The 20,741-nt window shown below is 44.3% G+C and overlaps 1 protein-coding gene across 1 annotated transcript in view; it reads left to right on the top strand.

Moving 5' to 3' along the window:
* The first annotated feature begins 311 nt into the window (after positions 1 to 311).
* Positions 312 to 20,741, top strand: part of LOC141220370 (uncharacterized) — a 135,066-nt gene continuing 114,636 nt past the window's right edge. Inside the window, exon 1 of the mRNA XM_073666297.1 lies at positions 312 to 341. The gene's annotated coding sequence lies outside the window, so the exon portion shown is untranslated. The remainder of the gene's footprint in view (positions 342 to 20,741) is intronic.

Below are 20,741 nucleotides of genomic sequence, written 5' to 3'. Positions count from 1 at the left end.
ACACGGATCCGTTCCATACACACGCCTCCGCTCTGTACACACATGCCTCCACTCCGTACACCTCGTACACACACGGCTCTGCTCCGTACACCTCGTACACCCGCGGCTCCGCTCCGTACACCTCGTACACACGCGGCTCTGCTACATCCACACTGTAAACCCCTCCTGACCCCACACATAAACTTCAGCTCATCCAGCACCATGACAACCAGCACAGCAGAGTCCTGCATCCACTGAGGCCCCTGATCATGTGACCCCTGACTCCTCCCCTCCTGTGACCTCATCACAGCTCCTGTGCGCACAGAGCAGCCATATATGTGGTGGCGGCTCTGCAGGTGGAGGTATGTGGAGACCCCATTACTGGGCGCAGGGGGCATTAACCCCTTCAGCACGGAGACTCTTTTGGGGTCTTGTGTTGCCCCTTTATAAGAATCATAAGGTTTTTGTTCTGTTTCCTGTAATAGATACATACGACCCAACTATGGAGACAGGAAGGGAGGAAACGTATTGTTCTCATAGTACAGGGCCCCTTTACTGGCCCCACAGTGTAATGCCCCCATTATGCCCCTTATGCAGGATGTATGATGCCCCCACACAGTGTAATGCCCCCATTATGCCCCTTATGCAGTATGTATGATGCCCCCCACAGTGTAATGCCCCCATTATGTCCCTTATGCAGTATGTATGATGCCCTCCACAGTATAATGTTCCCCCAGTATCGCCTGAGGTCCTGCAGTTGGAATAATCCCTCTGGAGTTGGTTTTCCCTTTCCCTGCTCCCCTCCATGTATACCCTCGAGCATATATACAGGCATGTAGGGGAGCAGGCCTTACTAGATATTGAGGCTTTGTACAGTAATATACCGCATGAGGATGATATCAGAGGAGTAAGACATTTCTTGAAATCGAGATCAATAGAGTGTAGCAGACATAATGACTTCATGGAGGATCTTCTAAAATTCACTCTTACTCATAACTTCTTTCTTATTGACAGGAAGTACTTCCACCAGCTCAGGGGTACTGCAATGGAGAGCCCCTGTGCCCCCTCATATGTTAACCTTTTCCTGTGCTGGTGGGAGGAATCCACAATATTCAGGGATGATGATAAGTGGTGGCATCCATATATCGGGGTATGGTACAGATATATTTACTACATTTTTATCACCTGGTCAGGGACGTGTGAACAATCTTTTTCATTTGTCGGGGAACTTAACATCAATAGAGTGGGCCTTAGATTTACATCTGAATTTAATTATAATAATTTTTATTTTTATAGCGCCAACATATTCCACAGCACTTTACAATTTTAGGGAGGACTTATACGGACAATACAGACTTTACAGAATAAGCATAACTCAGATATTAAAAGGAGTGAGGGCCCTGCTCACAAGCTTACAGTCTATAAGGAAATAGGGGAGACACAAAAGGTAAAATGTACATATATTGTGTAATACCGCCTTAATATACTAAATAGGGTAAGTACATAACACTACATTAACTGGTCGCCAGCCAGTATGTGTACAGTACAGACAGAGGCTATTCAGTGCATGGATGGTATGAGCAGGAGTTTGAAGAAAATTTTAATATGGGCCAAAACTGGGACAGTTAGATAAGTATGTTGAGGTGATAGGCTAGTCTAAAGAAATGGGTTTTTATGGTACGCTTAAAACTGTGGGTATTGGGAATTAATCAAATATTCCTGGGTAGTGAATTCCAAAGAATTGGTGCAGCATGCAAGAAATCTTGGAGACGGGAGTGGGAGAATCGGATTATGGAGGATTTTAGTTTTAAGTCATTAGCAGAACGGAGGGCACTGGTAGGGTGCAAGACTGAGACGAGGGAGGAGATGTAGAGTGGTGCTGAATCGTGGATAGGTTTCTGGGTAAGAGCAATAAGTTTATAATGAACTCTGTATTGGATGGGCAATCAGTGCAATGACTGGCACAGGGAAGAGACATCGTTGTATTGGTTGGTGAGGAATATGACCCTGACTGCTGCGTTCAGGACGGATTGGAGAGGAGAAAGTTTAGAAAGAGGGAGACCGATAAGTAAAGAGTTGCAATAGTCCAGACGAGAATGAATAAGAGCTACAGTAATAGTTTTTACAGAGTCAAAGGTAAGAAAATTTCTGATTCTAGAGATGTTTTTGAGGTGTAGAAGACACGAGCGAGCAAGTGATTTGATGTGAGGAGTGAACGAAAGGTCTGAATCAAGTATGACCCCAAGACAGCGGGCATGTTGCTGGCGAGTAATGATGGAGCCACAAACAGAAATGGCAATATTGGGTACAGGTAGGTTAGTGGAGGGAGGAAATAGGAGTAGTTCAGTTTTTGACAGATTCAATTTTAGATAGAGGGAGGGCATAGTGTTAGAGACAGCGGAAAGACAATCACTGGTATTTTGTAATAATGCAGGGGTGATGTCCGGAGAAGAGGTGTATAATTGGGTGTCAGCAGCATAGAGATGGTACTAAAAACCGAATCTGCTGATTGTTTGTCCAATAGGAGCGGTATATAAGTAGAAAAGAAGAGCGTCTAGGACTGATCCTTGAGGAACCCTGACAATAAGGGGAAGGGGAGAAGAAGAAAAGCCAGCAAAAGACACAGTGAAGGAGCGGTCAGAGAGGTAGATCCACAGTGTCAAATGCTGCAGAGAGATCCAGGAGAATCAGCAGGGAGTAGTGACCATTAGATTTGTCTGTTAGTAGATCATTAGAAACTTTAGTGAGTGCAGTTCAGTAGAATGTAAAGAGCGGAAACCAGATTGTAAAGGGTCAAGAAGGGAGTTATCTGAGAGATAGCGGATTAGACAGGAGTGGATCAGTCGTTCCAGGTGTTTAGAGATAAAGGGAAGATTGGAAACAGGTCTGTAGTTAACAGCACAGTTCTGGTCGAGGGATTTTTTTTAAGTAATGGATGTATGCTGGTGTCTTTAAAAATGGAGGGAAAAATACAAGATGAGAGGTAGAGGTTGAATATTTTAGTTAGGTGAGTGGTGACAGCTGGAGAAAGGGACTGAAGGAGATGTGAGGGAATAGGGTCACTGGTGCAGGTGGTAGAGCGAGAGGAAGAAACTAGCCTTTTCACTTCTTCTTCCGTGACTGGTTCGAAGTCAGAAAATGAGCAAGATGCAGTGTGGGAGGGAGGAGCATGCATAACATTTGGGGATTGAGAGAAAATTTCCTATCGGATATGGTCAATTTTTTCTTTGAAATAATTGTCCAGATCGTCAGTGCTGAGGTTGGTGGTTGGGGCCTGTGCTGTTTGATTAAGGAGAGAGTGAAAAGTGTCAAACAGGTGTTTAGGATTATTGGAACATGAGATGATGAGGTTGTTAAAGTAGGTTTGTTTGGAGAAGTGAAGGGCGGAGTTATAAGTTTTAAGCATAAATTTATAATGGAGGAAATCTTCGGCCAGATTAGATTTTGTCCACAGCCGTTCAGCACACCTGGCGCACCGCTGAAGAAAACGTGTTTGCAACGTGTTCCAGGGTTGTCGCCATCTGTGCCGAGTTGTTCTCTGTGTAGGAGGTGCAGCTTCATCCAGGGCGCATTGCAATGTTTCGTTATAATGCTTCAGTGCAGAGTCAGGGCATGAGATGGAGGAGATTGGGGCCAATGATGATTGCAACGTTTTCATAAATTTCTGGGTGTTAATGGCATGTATATTTCTGTAAGTGTGGAAAGTGGGGGTGTCTTGAGCAGGGTGACAGTTCTTGACAGAGAATGAAAGAAGGTTGTGATCAGAGCGCGGAAGAGGAGAGGTAGTAAAGTCATGCATTGAACAGAGCTGGGCGAAGATCAGGTCAAAGAATATTTCCATCTTTATGTGTAGGAGAATTAGTAAGCTGTGAAAAGCCGAAGGAGCAAGTTAGCGATAAAATATGAGTGGCAGATGGGGAGAGAGAATCACCAATTGGGATGTTAAAGTCTCCCATGATGAGGGTGGGGATGTCATAGGATAGAAAGTTTGGAAGCCAAGTGGCAAAGTGATCCACAAACTGATGGGAGGGGCCCAGAGGGCGATACACAACTGCCACTCGCAGGGAGAAGGGCCGGTAGAGTCTGTCTGTGTAGGCCTCAAAAGAAGGGAAGAAAAGTGAGGGTACTGGGGGGATAACCTGAAAAGTACATTTTGTTTAAAGGAGCAGACCAACACCAATTATTACCAGTTGCTTTCCCTGTATGTACTGATCAAGAAGTATTGTAATGGGACTCTAGGGACACTCATCTCCCATAAACCTTCAAGCACTAATAAACTATTGAAGTGGGATAACCACCACCATCCCCATAAAAAGAGGAAAACCCAAGGGCCAATTTTTACAGTTAAGAAGGTACTGATCGAATGTCACAGATTTTAATATACAGGCAATAGACCTGAACACCAGATTAAGGGATAAAGGGTACTCATGGTACATTTTGGATTCCGCATCATCGTTTGCAGAAAAATGGTCTTATCCATCAGCTTATCTTTTTCTCATTCAGATCTCTAAAATACCGGATCCTCTCAGTGAAGATCGTCTATATAAGAAAATTTTCCTGATTTATCCAGGAAAATGATGGACAAGATGGTGGAGAGGATATTACACCTCACCCTAGAGATCCTCTTCCGGATTACTGGAGAGGTGAGAGATTCTGATGACATCACATTACATCATTCTAATCTATGGTAATAACAGATGGACAGAACTGGAGAGGTGAGGACTCTGAAAATGTCTGTAGTGAGATTTAATAATGTGTCTCTCCATAACTAGGATTACACAGTTGTGAAGAAGACCTCTAGTGAGCGCTGTCAGGACCCTGTGTCTGAGGAATGGGGAAGACCCCTGAGCCCAATCTCAGGACCTCCACCTCACCCCCTGATACATGAGGACATCAATGACCAGAAGATCCTAGAACTCACCTACAAGATGATTGAGCTGCTGACTGGAGAGGTGAATCATGGGACATTATACAGTAACGCTATGGAGTGATTAGGTGCATGACGGTATCATTGTATGTGTCAGGTTCCTGTAAGGTGTCAGGATGTCGCCATCTATTTCTCAATGGAGGAGTGGGAGTATTTAGAAGGACACAAAGATCTGTACAGGGACATCATGATGGATGTTCCCCAGTCCCTCACATCACCAGGTAATAGACAGGACTAAATACACACGGCCTATAATTATCTGTAAGTAAAGAATGAATTCAGTCCCTGTATGTGTTTCCTCCAGATCTATCCAGTACGAGGACAACACCAGAGAGATGTCCCCGTCCTCTTCTTCCACAGGACTGTAAACAAGAAGATCCCAATGTTCCTCAGGATCATCAGGTAGATGGAGAGAAGGTGTCATGAGATTTCCCCTATGATGTGTAAACGGCTGTAAAGGTCATGTCTTCAGTTTTGTTTTATCCACCATTATTATGTTTTATATTTGTGTTATGAGAACGGTGGAGATAACAGGATTAGAGCCGATCAAACTTGTGACTTCTCCATCTGTCTGTGACTTTTATAATATTTGTTTCAGGGTGAAGATCTGACCCATATTAATACTACAGAGACATATGTGAGGGGTGATGAGCGGTGTAAAGAGGAGATTCCTACATATGACTACCCAGGTGAGTAGTAACCACTAAATACAGAGAAGTTACACATTCTTCTCATACAACGGCTGTGGCTTCTTTATCAGTGGTGTGGTCCGGCCATATCACAATCGTGTGATCACCATTTTGCCGCTAGACCACAAAATTCTCCTCCGTCCGAAAATATTCAAATTACTTTGTGTAATTGTGAAAGCCCTTTTCTATAGAACTTACAACCTGGAGGATCCACCTCCCCCTGGGATTAGGAGACACTGACCGTTACCTGCCCAGATCTGTAAACTATAAAGCCAAATGACAGCGTACGTAGAATGTGCTGACAAGTTAGAAAATCACTTGAAGAAAAATATTATGATGGGTCTGTAAGAGAAAGCGGAGGGTAATGATGCTGTTGGCTTCCTAGAACCCTGATATCTTATTGGATGAATCTACCTTCTCTCCCTTCTGTGCTGCTGAATGTGCTCATATGGTCCCTACAAGACCAGGTCCAGTCTTTATGACTGAACTTCACTTTTATGATCGACAACATTAAATGTGCAGTGAGGGCTGAGTGTGAATTTCTGTACAATAACAGCGGAGTTTCCCTTTATCCTGAGTTTTCAATTTCTTTTAAAACCAACTAACTTCAAACAGGATTGTGATAAACTACATAAAAATCATTACACTTGTGCCATGATATATCTCTAAGCGGTGCGTGGCTGATGGCTGTAATATACATTTATTCACGCCTGCAGGAGATGTGGTGGCATGGCTCGAGCCCTGGTTTCATGGATTCACTCCACATCATAAATAGTATTGGGCGAATTTGTTCGGCATTTCGAATTCCGGTTCGTGTTCGGGGTTCCAGCTTGTTCGCTCCAAATGGTCAACCATAAATGAGTGCTACTCCAGTTTAGTGTTGGATTTCTCCCTTCATACATACGTTGTTGTTGGGGATGTTACATGTTTTTATATTCTTTCTTTTTTTTACAAATTCCCTCTCTATGATAGTTTCATTGTGGTGGGATCGGCCGGCCTCACTTATGTGAGTCTGTAACTTCCTGGTAGTCTTTCAAAAAGATCTCCATTGCCTCTTCCAGATGCCCAAGATCTAAATTTAAAACACCTCAGCTCTGCAGTATTATAAAAAGTTCACTTTGAATGTCTATTTTTTCTTTTTGAAACTCATCTGATAGAAAATATTGTCCCTTATGATAGTTTAGATTGCCAAGAGCCACCGAGCCCCATACTCCAATTACCCCAGAGAGGTTTCACCACTAGTTGCTCATTTTTACTGATGAGGACTGTTCAGTTTGATCATTTCAGTAGATGTGTTATTGTCTATAGTCACAGTTTTTGACTTCAGTAATCCTCTGCTTTAACCCCTTCCTGCAGCCAGTTTTGTGTTCCTAATTAGGCCCCATTTTTCAAATCTGACGTGTGTCACTTTATGTGGTGATAATTTTGGAATCCTTTACAAAGGATAATACGAAACAAATGGATCTCACAAATTATTTTCCAACTTCTTTTGACTCTGACAATGTCCTATATACGGTTGTACACTACTGTCTGGGCACATGGCAGGTTAAGAAGGGAAGGAGCGCCATTTAGCTATTAGGAATGCTCAAAAGATGGCTACCATGAACAGGCTTGTCACTATCTACCCTGTTTACAGATTTCACAAATTACTTTGCTCATCACCCTTTAACCCCTCTACATGGATCTGAACCTACACAGAGACCCCTAGTCTTGAGCCACGGTGTTACCTGCTATTTGGTGGAGTGAGATGGGAAGAAGAATAGTCAGGTAGCCGGGTCAGAAGAGGGCAGAGAAAATACAAAATCAGAAGTCACAAAAGTAGTCAGTAAACGGGCCGAGGTCACAACAGGAAGCAAATACACAAGCTGGGAGCTGAGCACAGAGGACTGAACCAGAGGAGAACAAGGCTGTATCTGGCAGCTTCCGGCAATATGCTTCCAGCTTTAGTAGGGTGTGGTGCTTTCCAAATGGCTGAAGCAGGGAGCAGATTACTCCAGCTGGACAGCACACACACCCATACTGCCAGACTGGATGGTACTACAGGTCCCAGCAACCCTAATCTTAGTGGCTTGACAGAGCCTGCACCTTTTACTCCATATTTGGGAGGCAGAATGAACAAACAGTTGAACACCACGCTCTACTGGTTCATCCTATGAGATTTTCTATTAGATGGTCATTGTCCTGGTGAATAAGTGAATATAACTTGCCTTTTTTACAGACAGTTTAAGTAGAAATGTTCAAAAATATAAAATTCAAGGATTTTTTATTAAAAAATAATAATTGGTTTTATTCTTGGCAGATGACTGTACCAGGAGATCAGAGGGACTGCCAACATCTTCAACTTTTAAATCAGACGATCTTGAAATCCCACAGGATACAATTGAAATGAATGACATTTCTCCAGATAAACCATCATCCCTTTACAGCAAAGATCTGTCATCTGATCCTTTGAAACAGGTCCTGTCTTCTGATTCATTACCGACTACTAAGGAAAATCAAAGTCACAAAATAAGCATTAATAAACAAACTGCTCCTAATGCAAAGAAGCCATTTTCACATTTAGAATATAGAAATAGTTTCCTCTCAAAAAGTCTTTTCTTAAACATCAAAAAATTCACACAGCAGAGAATAGATTTTCTTGTTCCAAGTGTGGGAGATGTTTTAACCAGAAATCTAGTTTTCTTAAGAACCAGAGAATTCACACAGAGGAGAAGCCATTTTCATGTTCCGAATGTGGAAAATGTTTTACAGAGAAATCAACTCTTATCAACCATCAGAGAACACACACAGGAGAGAAGTCATTTTCATGTTCAGAATGTGGGAAATGTTTTGTACAGAAATCATATCTTAATATACATCAGAGAATTCACACAGGGGAGAAGCCATTTTCATGTTCCGAATGTGGAAAATGTTTTACAGAGAAATCAACTCTTATCAACCATCAGAGAACACACACAGGAGAGAAGCCATTTTCATGTTCAGAATGTGGGAAATGTTTTGCAAAGAAATCAAATCTTATCAAACATCAGAGAACTCACACAGGGGACAAGCCTTTTCCATGTTCAGAATGTGGAACATGTTTTACAGAGAAATCAACTCTTATCAACCATCAGAGAACACACACAGGAGAGAAGCCATTTTCATGTTCAGAATGTGGGAAATATTTTACAGTGAAATCAAATCTTATCAAACATCAGAGAACTCACACAGGGGAGAAGGCTTTTCCATGTTCAGAATGTGGAAAATGTTTTAACCAGAAATCTAGTTTTCTTAAGCATCAGAGAACTCACACAGTGGAGAAGCCTTTTTCATGTTCAGATTGTGGGAAATGTTTTACTGATAAATCTACTCTTATCAAACATCAGAGAACTCACACAGGGGAGAAGGCTTTTCCATGTTCAGAATGTGGAAAATGTTTTAACCAGAAATCTAGTTTTCTTAAGCATCAGAGAACTCACACAGTGGAGAAGCCTTTTTCATGTTCAGATTGTGGCAAATGTTTTGTACAGAAATCATATCTTAATATACATCAGAGAACTCACACAGGGGGGAAGCCTTTTTCATGTTCAGAATGTGAGAAATGTTTTACTGATAAATCTACTCTTATCAAACATCAGAGAACTCACACAGGTGAGAAGCCTTTTCCATGTTCAGAATGTAGGAAATGTTTTGTACAGAAATCACATCTTAATAAACATCAGAGAATTCACACAGGGAAGAAGCCTTTTTCATGTTCAAAATGTGGGAAATGTTTTAAACAGAAAGCGCATCTTGATAACCACCGGAGAACCCACACAGGGGAGAATGTCGCAACTACACCCAACTAGTCTCTGTACAGACAAGAAAGGCTCTAGCTGCACAACTAAAAACGCCACCACAGACCTAACTCCCTAATAAGTCGTTGAGGAGTTTCTCATACCTCCTGAGGAACCAGAGGGGAGACTGCAACACACTGTCAACAAGGGGAAAGGAAAGTATGAAGTAAAATACGAAAACCCCGAATGAGAAACAAAAACACATTCATATATGGCAAAGAAGGCAAGCTAAGGAGAACCAAAAATAAAAGGAACAAGTATAATCTCCCAGAAACCTAACATTGTTAGAATGAAAAGGTACTGGGAGGGAAAGCAAACTGACCGGGAGGATAGTTTCACCTTTGTGGTGAAACTTATAAAATTCATCCTCACCAACTGTATATGTAAAACCCGTCCATTTATAATGACCATGGACAAGATATAGATTCCCAACTCACATTAGGACCACAAGATCCCAGGTACTTTCAGCTGCATCACAACTAATGTAGTGTACTTAATTATATGTACCAAATGTCCAGCTGGGGGTCTGTGTGTAGGGGAGACAGGGCAGAAACTTAGAGCAAGGATGAATTCTCATCGCCACGCAATAAAAGAAAAAAAGAATAGATCTACTTGTGGCCAAACATTTTTATGGCCACAACTCCTTCTCCCTTTCCCAAACTGATAGTTCTGCTTCACGTCATTTGTTTTATCTATTGCATTATTCCTGTGCCCTGTTATGTATAAATATGTGACTATTCAGATTTTGTGTTATACTATGTCTGATGAAGAGACCTGAGTAGTCTCCAAAGCTTACTGACTAATGGCTAACTGAAAAGATGGTATTAACCACTGAAGACTCTTACATTTTAATATTTTTCTCCAAACAGCAATTTTAAGATCTCTCCACAGGTGTTCAATGGGATTTAGATCCGGACTCATTGCTGGTCAGAACTCTCCAGCACTTTGTTTCCTTCCATTTTCTGCGTGCTTCTTGAAGTATGTTTGGGGTCATTGTCATGCTGGAAGACCCATGACCTAGGACGCAAACCCAGCTTTCTGACACTAGGTACTACATTGTGACTCAAAATCCTATGCTAATCTTCAGATTTCATGATGCCTTGCACAAAGTCAAGGCACCTAGTGCCAGAGGCAGCAAAACAACCCCAAAACATCTTTGAGCCTCCACCATATTTGACTGTATGGGTTGTAAATTCATTGATTATGTTGCACACCATGGACAAAGGAACATCCGGATCTTTGAAGATTGACTTATAACCTTGAAATTATTGATATTTTTAAACAATTTTGGTTCTCAAGTCCTCAGTCAGTTCTCTTCTCCTTTTTCTGTTTTCTCCATGCTTAGTGTGGCACACATATGGACACAATGCAAAGATTGAATCAACTTCTCCCTTTTTTATCTGGTTTTAGGTGTGATTTTCATATTTGTTTACCCACATTTTTGGCAAGGTGCCAACAATTTTGTCCGGCCTATTTTATGTGGTTTTGTGTGAAATTATGTTAAATTAGCCTTTTTTCTCTGTTTTCTTGTGTTGTTCAAATGCACTCAAAGGAAATAAATGTGTATAATAAAGCATTTAATTGCAATAATTTTCTGGGAGAATTACTTCATTTTCTGGCACAATTTCAAGGGTGACAACACTTTTCCCCATGACTTGTTTTTGTTGCCTTTTTAATTTGTTGCAGCATATCATCCTCTACGTGCTCAGCTATATTTGGAGACTTGTAGCAAACTCCAATTAGCAGCTTTCCATTATTGCCATCTCCATGTACATTTACCCATACTGATTTTACGTCAGGGATGTAAAACTCAAAACATGTAGAGGGCCGAAATGAAAAACTTTGACAGTCGTGGGCCAACCAGTATACAGTATAATGGGCCCCACATAGTCCTCCATACAGAATGGGCCCCACATAGCTTTCCATACAGTATAATGGGCCCCACATAGCTTTCCATGCAGAATAATGGTCCCACATAGGTGTGGTGGTTCTAGTGTCGCCAGTCAAATATAATCACCCTCAGTTGGGCATGTGTGCTCTACATTGTCAAAGCCCCCCCATGTCGTCATTGAACTCGAGGTCTTAAGTTGGTTTTAACAAACATACCCACCCTTCTACCTATCTTTCTCTCCTATGCATTTGAATGTAGTGTAACCCTCTATGTTTGTCTCCCAGCCATGGCTTTCATCCAGCCAGGTTTCTGTAATGCCCACCACATCGTAGTCTGTAGGTGACATAAGAGTCTCTAATTCATTCATTTTGTTTTCAAGACCTCTTGCGTTTGCCTGCAGACATTTAATACTATTAGCACATTTATTACTGCCACTTCTCCTCACTTTCCTTGAATGTCCCAGCCCCCCTAAATCCTCATTGACCCCTACTGTCTCACTGTCTACTCTACCCCCTTATTTGCACAGCTAGCCTCCATCCCCCAGATCCTAGTCTGAAAGCTCCTCCATCCATCTGACCATTTTTCCTCCAGCACATCTGCATTCTCCCCATTGAGGTGTCCTTATTGTAGAGCCTGTAGCCGACAGAGAAGTCAGCCAAGTTCTCCATGAACCTAAACCCTTTCTTCCTGCCAATTAATTATCTCCGTAAGCTCCCCCTGACTTTCTAGTGACGTAGTGGAATCAGCAGTATTTCTGAAAGCACCACCTATACTTCAGCTTCTCTCCTAATTCCCTGTAATTATTGTTAAAGACCTTCCACCTCCCTCTAACTCTGTCATTGGTACCAATGTATACCATGATTGCTGGGTTTTCCCCAGCCCCACCCAATAATCTGTCTATCTGATCGCATGAAGATTCCCCGAATTAACTTAGGAATTGTCTTAATCTTTCCACTTAATGAGATAATGCAGACGGTACCTGACCCACATGGAACCAAGAACTCGCCATACCTCATACTCCCAATACCCTTCCAAATCCACCTCAATTATGCCTTGAGGTCCCCTCAATTTTTTTTAAAAGAGAAGAATGGAAATAATTATTGATTTTCCAGGCAATAAGAAGTTGCAACTTAACTGTCACAGGATTTAAAATTTTAATAATTTTATAAGGACCTACAAATTTAGGTGCAAACTTTCTAGATGTGATCTTTAAGCGCAGATTTTTTGAGAACAACCACACAAAATCCCCCACCCTAAAGACAGGAGCCTTCCTACGTCTGCGGTTAGCAACTCTTTTGGCCCAGTCACTATCTACCAAAAGATACCTTTCGACCTCCCTCCAGACCTTAAAGAGGTTGTCCACTACTATTAACAATGCTCCCATGGATTTAAATTGTGCCAACAAGTCTTTTTGTAAATACCTTGTGTAAGGCGGCGCTGTTCACACCGTGCAGTAACTGAGGCACTGACCCAAGCAAGTCCAACATAAACAGCTTTTATTTCAGCAACTCACGGGTTAACAGAAAGTCCTCCGGTTCTCAGCCGGGTTAACAGAAGTCCTTTAAACAACGGTTGCCGGGGGCAACGGCCACGCCGGGCCGCTCAGAGCCTGACGGGTGCAAAGCCTTCCCAGGCGTGGATTTAGCTGCTCACAGGTCCGCCAAGCTTTCCTGCTATGCTCCTAGCAGGTCCCAACACTGAACAACACTAATCCTTAGTGCAAGGTTTTTAAAGGACCTGTGGCAAGAGCCACTGGAAAACCCGGGTTGGAGGGAGGAGGCCGCCCCACTGCCTTCCTGTAATTTCCTCCAACAAATGAAGGCCCTGCCGGGTTTTTAATCTGCCTTAGCCAGATAGCCTGACAAGGTCCATGCTCACCTACATTCCTGCATTGCAGCCGCAGGTGTGTTCGTGACTGCAATGCACTCCAATGGATTTAATAGTTCTCTGTACACATTCTGGGGGATATATACCGTCCCTCATATTCGATCCCGGTCACTGCCTCACATATCCCCCCCCCCCCTCTGTTCAAACTTGTGGGGTTGAACATTTGACACCATACAGGGTGCCTGGGACAGGGCATCCGCGTTTGCCTGCAACTTCACAGGGCGATGTTCTACAGAGAAACTGAAATTTTGCAGTGACAGGAACCACCTGGTGACTCGCGCATTCCTCTCCTTGGCATTCCTCATCCATACCAAGGGTGAGTGGTCCGTCACCAGGTGGAACTGCTGCCTGAGTAAATAATAACGTAGTGATTCCAAGGCCCACTTAATAGCCAAACACTCCTTCTCTATCACGCCATAGTTTTTTTCTGCCGGGACAGAAAAAGTAGGTCAAGTAGGTGACCGGGTGCTCTTCACCATTCACTTTTTGTGATAATACAGCCCCCACCTTTTCTCGAACCTCATATGGCCCTTGCCATTTGGCCATGAGCTTACTCTCGGCTGTGGGTACCAGTACTAACACCCGATCGCCCTTGTTAAAAGACCTGATTGTGGCTCTTTTATTATATGTGCGCCTCTGGGCTGCCTGGGCATCTAACCGATGTTCTTTCACGATGGCCATGATCGCCGCAATCCGGTCCTTCATACTAGCCATGTGTTCAATTATACTCCTATGTGTAGTCGGCTCTTGTTCCCACGTCTCTTTGGCTACATCCAACAGACCTCTAGGGTGTCTGCCGTACAATAACTCAAAGGGAGAGAACCCTGTGAAAGCCTGGGGTACCTCACGGACGGCGAACATCAAGTAGGGTAGTAACATGTCCCAATGCCTTCCGTCCTTAGAAACCACCTTTTTTAACATGGACTTGAGGGTTTTATTGAACCGTTCTTCTAGCCCGTCGGTTTGAGGGTGGTACACCGAGGTGCGGAATTGTTTAATTTTTAGTAGTTTGCACAGTTCCCTTGTCACCTTGGACATAAAAGGGGTCCCTTGATCCATCAGGATCTCCTTAGGTAGTCCAAGGTGACAGAACATGGCAAACAGCTCCCATGCAATCAGTTTCGCCGAGGTGTGGCGTAGCGTTATAGCCTCCGGGTACCAGGTGGCATAATCTATGACCACCATTATATGTTGGTGGCCACGAGCGGATTTTACAATGGGCCCTACCAAGTCCATTGCAATTCTTTCTAAAGGTACCTCTATCACTGGCAGGGGTACCTATGGGCTACAGAAACTGGCGGTGGGAGTGGTCAACTGACACTCGGGGCAGGATTCGCAGTACTTTTGGACCTCCGCTTAAATCCTCGGCCAAAAGAACCGCTTCAAGATACGGTCTTGCGTCTTTTTAACCCCTAAGTGTCCCCCCAGCAGGTGTGTGTATGCCAACTCCAGAACTGCCCGACGGTACGACTGAGGTACCACTAACTGTTCCACGACCTAATCCCTGATTTTGTCTACCCTACAAAGCAACTCACCGTTGACTACCATGCGTGGAAATACAGTATCTGCCCCGGGCTGTTGAGCTACGCCATTTACCTCCAACACCCATTCCCGCGCCCGAGTCAGAGTGGGATCCTGTAGCTGAGCTGTCCCAAACGTGCCCCGGGACACTTCCAGCTCGGGGTCGATGGGGTCTCCTCGACCTCTCCTGCCAGCACCTCTAGGGGAGACCTATCGGGGTCACACTCTGTCCCTAGGTTGGACACCCCTATGGCAGGTACCCCTGACTCGGGTTCATCGGGTACAGCATCTGTAACAAATTTTACCGAGGGGAGAGTGGATTTTGTTTTTCCACAGAGTCCAGAAAAGGGGCAAGTCTCTTCCCAACACAGTCCCATAGGGAAGGGTTTTTACCACCCCCACCACATGTTTTATGTCTCCACATGGCGTGGACAATACTACCTCCGCAGTTGGGTACTCTCGGAGGTCCCCATGGATACACAACCCCAACTGTCCGTCCACTGGGGTTGTCTCCTGCCACCAGCGACCCATGTACCAAAGTCACTAGGCTCCCCGAGTCTAGGAGGGCCTCCGTGGGGTACCCATTAACCAGTACCTGGCACAGTTGAGGTTCACTGTCCGAGGGATCGGCACTCGCAGTGCAGACGATCTGGGCATACATTGAGACCCGGCGGTTATACTCGCAGTCCAATGGTTCCGTAGTCAGGGGGCAGTTAGCAACCACATGTCCCAGCCCCTGACACCGAAAGCATCTCATGATGGAGGTACTATTAGGTCTTATGACCGTTTGGAAGGGAACCGGTCTCCTGCCACTCTCACTCCGGGGTACCACTTCAGCACGGGTACGGTGCCGACTATCCTCAGCAGAGGGACCCGACCCCTTTCCTGGTTCCTGGGTTGGCAGGGATCGGCGTGACAGCCGCGAGGGGGCAGAGTCTCAGATGAAGTTCTGAGTGGCAGAGTAGCGCTCGATCAGGCTGACCACCTGGTCGAGGGTGCCGGGGTCCCCTTGCCCCACACAATGTTGGATAGCGGCTGGCAGAGTCCTCACCAGCCGGTCGACCACCACCCTCTCCACCATCTGGGCTGGAGTCAAAGACTCAGGCTGGAGCCACCTTTTTACCAGCTGAAAAGGTCATAAGCCTTAGACCGGGCGGGTCGGGTCTCTACATAGGCCCATGAAAATACGCGCTGAGCCCTCACGTACGTATTGACCCCCAGTCGGGCAAGGATCTCACCATTGAGCCTCTGGTAGTCCTGAGTGTCCTCCCGACTGAGGTCGAAGTAGGCCTTTTGGGCATCGCCGACCAGAAACGGAACCACCACTTCTGCCCACTGGCCGGTTGGTAGGTTTTCCCGCTCCGCGGTGCGCTCATAAATGGTCAGGAAGGCTTCCACGTCGTCCTCCGGTCCCACCTTCCTCAACGCGGAACGAACCTTGTCCCGGGCCTCTCGACGTTCCGGGGCTGGTGCCGTCGGCGTCTCCCGCAGGGCAGCAATCTGTTGCATCAACAGTTCATTTGTTTTCTGCTGCTACTGGTGCAGTAGCAGCTGCTGTTGAGTATGCTGCTGCTCCCGCTGTTGCCGCTGGAGACTCAGGTGCTGCTCCTGCTGTTGCCACTGGGTGAGTACCAGCTGTTTTAACAGCTCCTCCATTTTGTCCACGGGATGGGGCTGAAAAGTGGCCGGCCGGATTGTGGTCACGCAGCTGCCGGTGGGGTATGCCTCAGTCACACTGCCCACATTCTCCACCAAGCTGTAAGGCGGCGGTGTTCACACCGTGCAGTAACTGAGGCAGTGACCCAAGCAAGTCCAACATAAACAGCTTTTATTTCAGCAACTCACGGGTTAACAGAAAGTTCTCCGGTTCGCAGCCAGGTTAACAGAAGTCCTTTAAACAACGGTTGCCGGGGTCCCAACACTAAACAGCACTAATCCTTAGTGCAGGGTTTTTAAAGGACCTGTGGCAAGAGCCACTGGAAAACCCGGGTTGGAGGGAGGAGGCCGCCCCACTGCCTCCTGTGACCTCCTCCAAGAAATGAAGGCCCTGCTGGGTTTTACTTAATCTGCCTTAGCCAGGTAGTCTGACCAGGTCAATGCTCACCTTCATTCCTGCATTGCAGCCGCAGGTGAGTTTGTGACTGCAATGCACTCCAATGGATTTAATAGGTCTCTGTACACATTCTGGGGGATATATAACGTCCCTCATATATGATCCCAGTCACTGCCTCACACTTGCTTGTTCTTTACTGCTTGTGAGCGGCGCTATTGCTGGCAGGTCACCAGGAATCACGTGACCCCGCCTGCAGCCGGCTCTGACATCCACTGCAGTCGGGCGTGAGCAAGTGATGCACTCCCGCTTGATTGATGGGCTGTGGTCGGGGTTTCACCACCCATCACAGCCCAGCATCCGCCGCTCGCTTTCCCTCTCTGCTTTAGTTGGGAAAGAGCAATAAAAAATCAAATTGTACTCGGGCCAATGTTAATGAATGAGTGACATCTCATCTGCAATTTTTTTTCTCAGCTGAAATCGGGCTGATTCACAGCATGCTGCAATTTGCCAGTTATCTCAGACGAGACTCGCCAATGCAAGTCAATGGGTGTGTGAAAAAAAATCGCATAGCACTCGGACCATGCGAGTGCCGTCCGATTTTCACGCACCCGTCTCTTTAAAAGCCAGCAATTCATCAGCCGCATACAGTTACAATACATCGGTACCCGACAATTTAGAATAGAAAGAATAGCTATACACATAGAATAGATAGATAAAAAGGTGTCAGTCATGTATATAATTAGTACAATGACAGTGTTGGTTACTGTACTTCTTGTCATTTATTGCTAAATTAAAGGATTTATTAAAAAAAAAATTTGGTGTGGGGTCCCCCGTAATTTTATAGTCTAGCAGGGGTTAAGCAGACAGCTGGGGCAGATGTTTGAAGCCTGGGAAGGGGGCAATACCCACGGAGCTTCCCAGGCTACTAACATCAGCCCCCCAGCTGAATACTATACAGGCTATTAAAATGGGAGACCCCCCCAAAAATGACGTGGGGTCCCCCTATTTTAACAGCTAGCAAAGGCTATGCAGACAGTTGGGGATTGATATTAATAGCCCAGGAAGGGGCCATAAATATTGGCCCCTCCGAGGCTAGAAACACCAGCCCTCAGCCGCCCCAGACGTGGCGCATCCATAGGATGCACCAATTCTGGCACTTAGCCTCTGTTCTGCCCACTGCCCTGTTGCGGGTTGGGGTTGATGTAAGCTTATAATGCCAGCTGACATCAAGCCCAGGTTAGTAATGGAGAGGCGTCTATAAGACACCCCCATTACTAACACCATAGTGAAAGTGATATGTGAAATAACTACAACACCATGCATAAAATATTTTATTTGAAATAAACACAGACACCTTTTATTCTAAATTAAACCCTACTTACCATAACGCCCATTCCAGCTGAAGCCAATGTCCCCTGCAATGAAAGTTAAATAATAAAGCAACCTCATCCTTACCTAACTAGAAACACTAGCGATCTTAGGCCACGGCCCCACTTTCAGTATTTGGTCAATATTTTTTTCTCAGGAGTGGGAGCCAAAACCAGGAGAGGAACAATCAGAGAAAAGGTATAATAGAAACAAGTCACCAATTCTGCATTTATCCCCCATTCCTGAGAAAAAATACTGACCGAATACTGATAGTGGGACCGGGGCCTTATAATAAAAAACTGCATTGTATTGACATCAGGGGTATAGATTTGAGTAACTAACTCAAAACCAACGAGGAATAAAGTGCAGATTTTTGGGGGCACATGATACAATACATACAGTTGAAACCAGAAGTTTACATACACTATAAAAAAAGACACATCTGCATGTTTTTCTCAATATCTGACATGAAATCAGAATAAACCTTTCCCGTTTTAGGTCAATTAGGATTACCATCATTTTTTATATTTGCCAAATGCCAGAATAATGAGAGAAAGAGAATGTTTTTAAGGCATTTTTATTACTTACTGCAAAGTCAAAAGTTTACATACATTTCAATAGTATTTGGTACCATTGCCCTTAAACTGAATGACTTGGGTCAAACGTTTGGTATATTTTTCCACAAGCTTCTCACAATAGTTGGTCGGAATTTGGGCCCATTCCTCCTAACAAAACTGGTGTAACTGACCTAGGTTTGTAGGTCGCCTTGCTCGCACCTGCCTTTTCAGCTTTGCACATAAATTTTCAATAGGATTGAGATCAGGGCTTTGTGATGACCACTCCAAAACATTGACTTTGTTATCCTTAAGCCACTTTGTTACCATTTTGGCAGTATGCTTCGGGTCATTGTCCATTTGGAAGACCCATTTCCACCCAAGCTTTAACTTCCTGGCTGATGTCTTGAGATGTTGCTTCAGTATTGCCACATAATCTTCTTTGCTAATGAAGTCATCTATTTTGTGAAGTGCACCAGTCCCTCCTGCAGCAAAACAACCCCACAACATGATGCTGCCCCCCATATGTTTCACAGTTGGGATGGTGTTCTTAGGCTTCCAAGCTTCTCCCTTTTTCCTCCCAATGTAACAATAGTCATTATGCCCAAAAAGTTGAATTTTAGTTTCATCAGACCACAGGACGTCTCCAAAAATTAAGGTCTTTGTTCCTGTGTGCATTTGCAAACATTAATCCGGCTTTTTTATGTTTCTTTTGGAGTAATGGCTTCTTCCTGGCAGAGTGGCCTATCAGCTCATGTTGATATAGTACTCGTTTCACTGTGGATATTGGCACAATCTTACCAACTTCCGCCATCATCTTCACATTGTCTTTTGCTTTTGTCCTTGGGTTGATATGCACATGTCGGACCAAAGCACATTCATCTCTGGGACACAGAACCCGTCTCCTTTCTGAGCGGTATGATGGCTGGACATTCCCATTTTGTTTGTACTTGCGTATAATTGTTTGTACAGATGAACGAGGCACCTTCAGGTATCTTGAAATTGTACCCAAGGATGAGCCAGACTTGGGCAAGTCCACAATTCTCTTTCTGATATCTTGGCTGATTTCTTTAGACTTTCCCATCATGCTGCACAAAGAAGCAGTGTGTTTCAGGTGTGCAATAAAATACATCCACAGGTGTGTCTCTAATTAACTGAGATGTTGCCAAAAAACTTATCAGAAGCTTCCAAACGCTTGACATCATCATATGGGCAGTCCAGAATTGTTTAAAGGCATAATGATCTTAGTGTATGTAAACTTTTGACTTTGCAGTAAGTAATAAAAATGCCTTAAAACATTCTCTATCTCTCATTATTCTGGCATTTGGCAAATATTAAAAATTATGGTAATTATGGTAATCCTAATTGATCTAAAACGGGAAAGATTTATTCTGATTTCATGTCAGATATTGAGAAAAAACATCATATGTGTCTTTTTATATAGTGTATGTAAACTTCTGGTTTCAACTGTAAATACACCGACTCTGCGATGGACTCTGCTAAAGGACAACATATCCCAGCAATCCCCAAAAAAATTCACCAATGAGGACACGGCAAACATGGCCAGTAATGTAACTCAAGTACCACAATGTCTACACAAGTAAGTAAAATGATTATATCTGTCTAAAAAGCAAACTATACCGGCGGCCTGGATGAACGGATCTGCCGGCACCATACTGGAACTGCTGTGGAACAACTGGTCCCAGGAGTCCCGGCTGAGGAACCATTGCTACCAATGCAGCAGACATGGCAGGTGAGTGGAATGAATGGGAAGAATTGTAAAACAAAAGCCAACGATCCAATGGACCGGCCGTCTACACTACTGCGATAGACACAGATGGAAATATATACAATTGCAAAGAACACAGAGAGAAATATATAAAGCTTTCATAAAGGAGTTTTATCATCTCTTACTAAACGCATTGCCAGATAATTATTAGGAGAAAAAACAAGTGTGAATGGTGTATCAGATAGTGATTCACAGGAAGCAGATACATCATTTACAAAAGAAAACTGAACGTGTGCACAGGGTGCGACTGGGAGATACATATAGTGAA

This window comes from Phyllobates terribilis, unplaced genomic scaffold, assembly GCF_046119375.1.
Source record: "Phyllobates terribilis strain yellow unplaced genomic scaffold, ASM4611937v1 Scaffold_285__1_contigs__length_2463970, whole genome shotgun sequence".
NCBI lineage: Eukaryota > Metazoa > Chordata > Amphibia > Anura > Dendrobatidae > Phyllobates > Phyllobates terribilis.
Note: the sequence above shows the minus strand (reverse complement) of the source record. Positions and strands in the feature narration are given on the sequence as shown.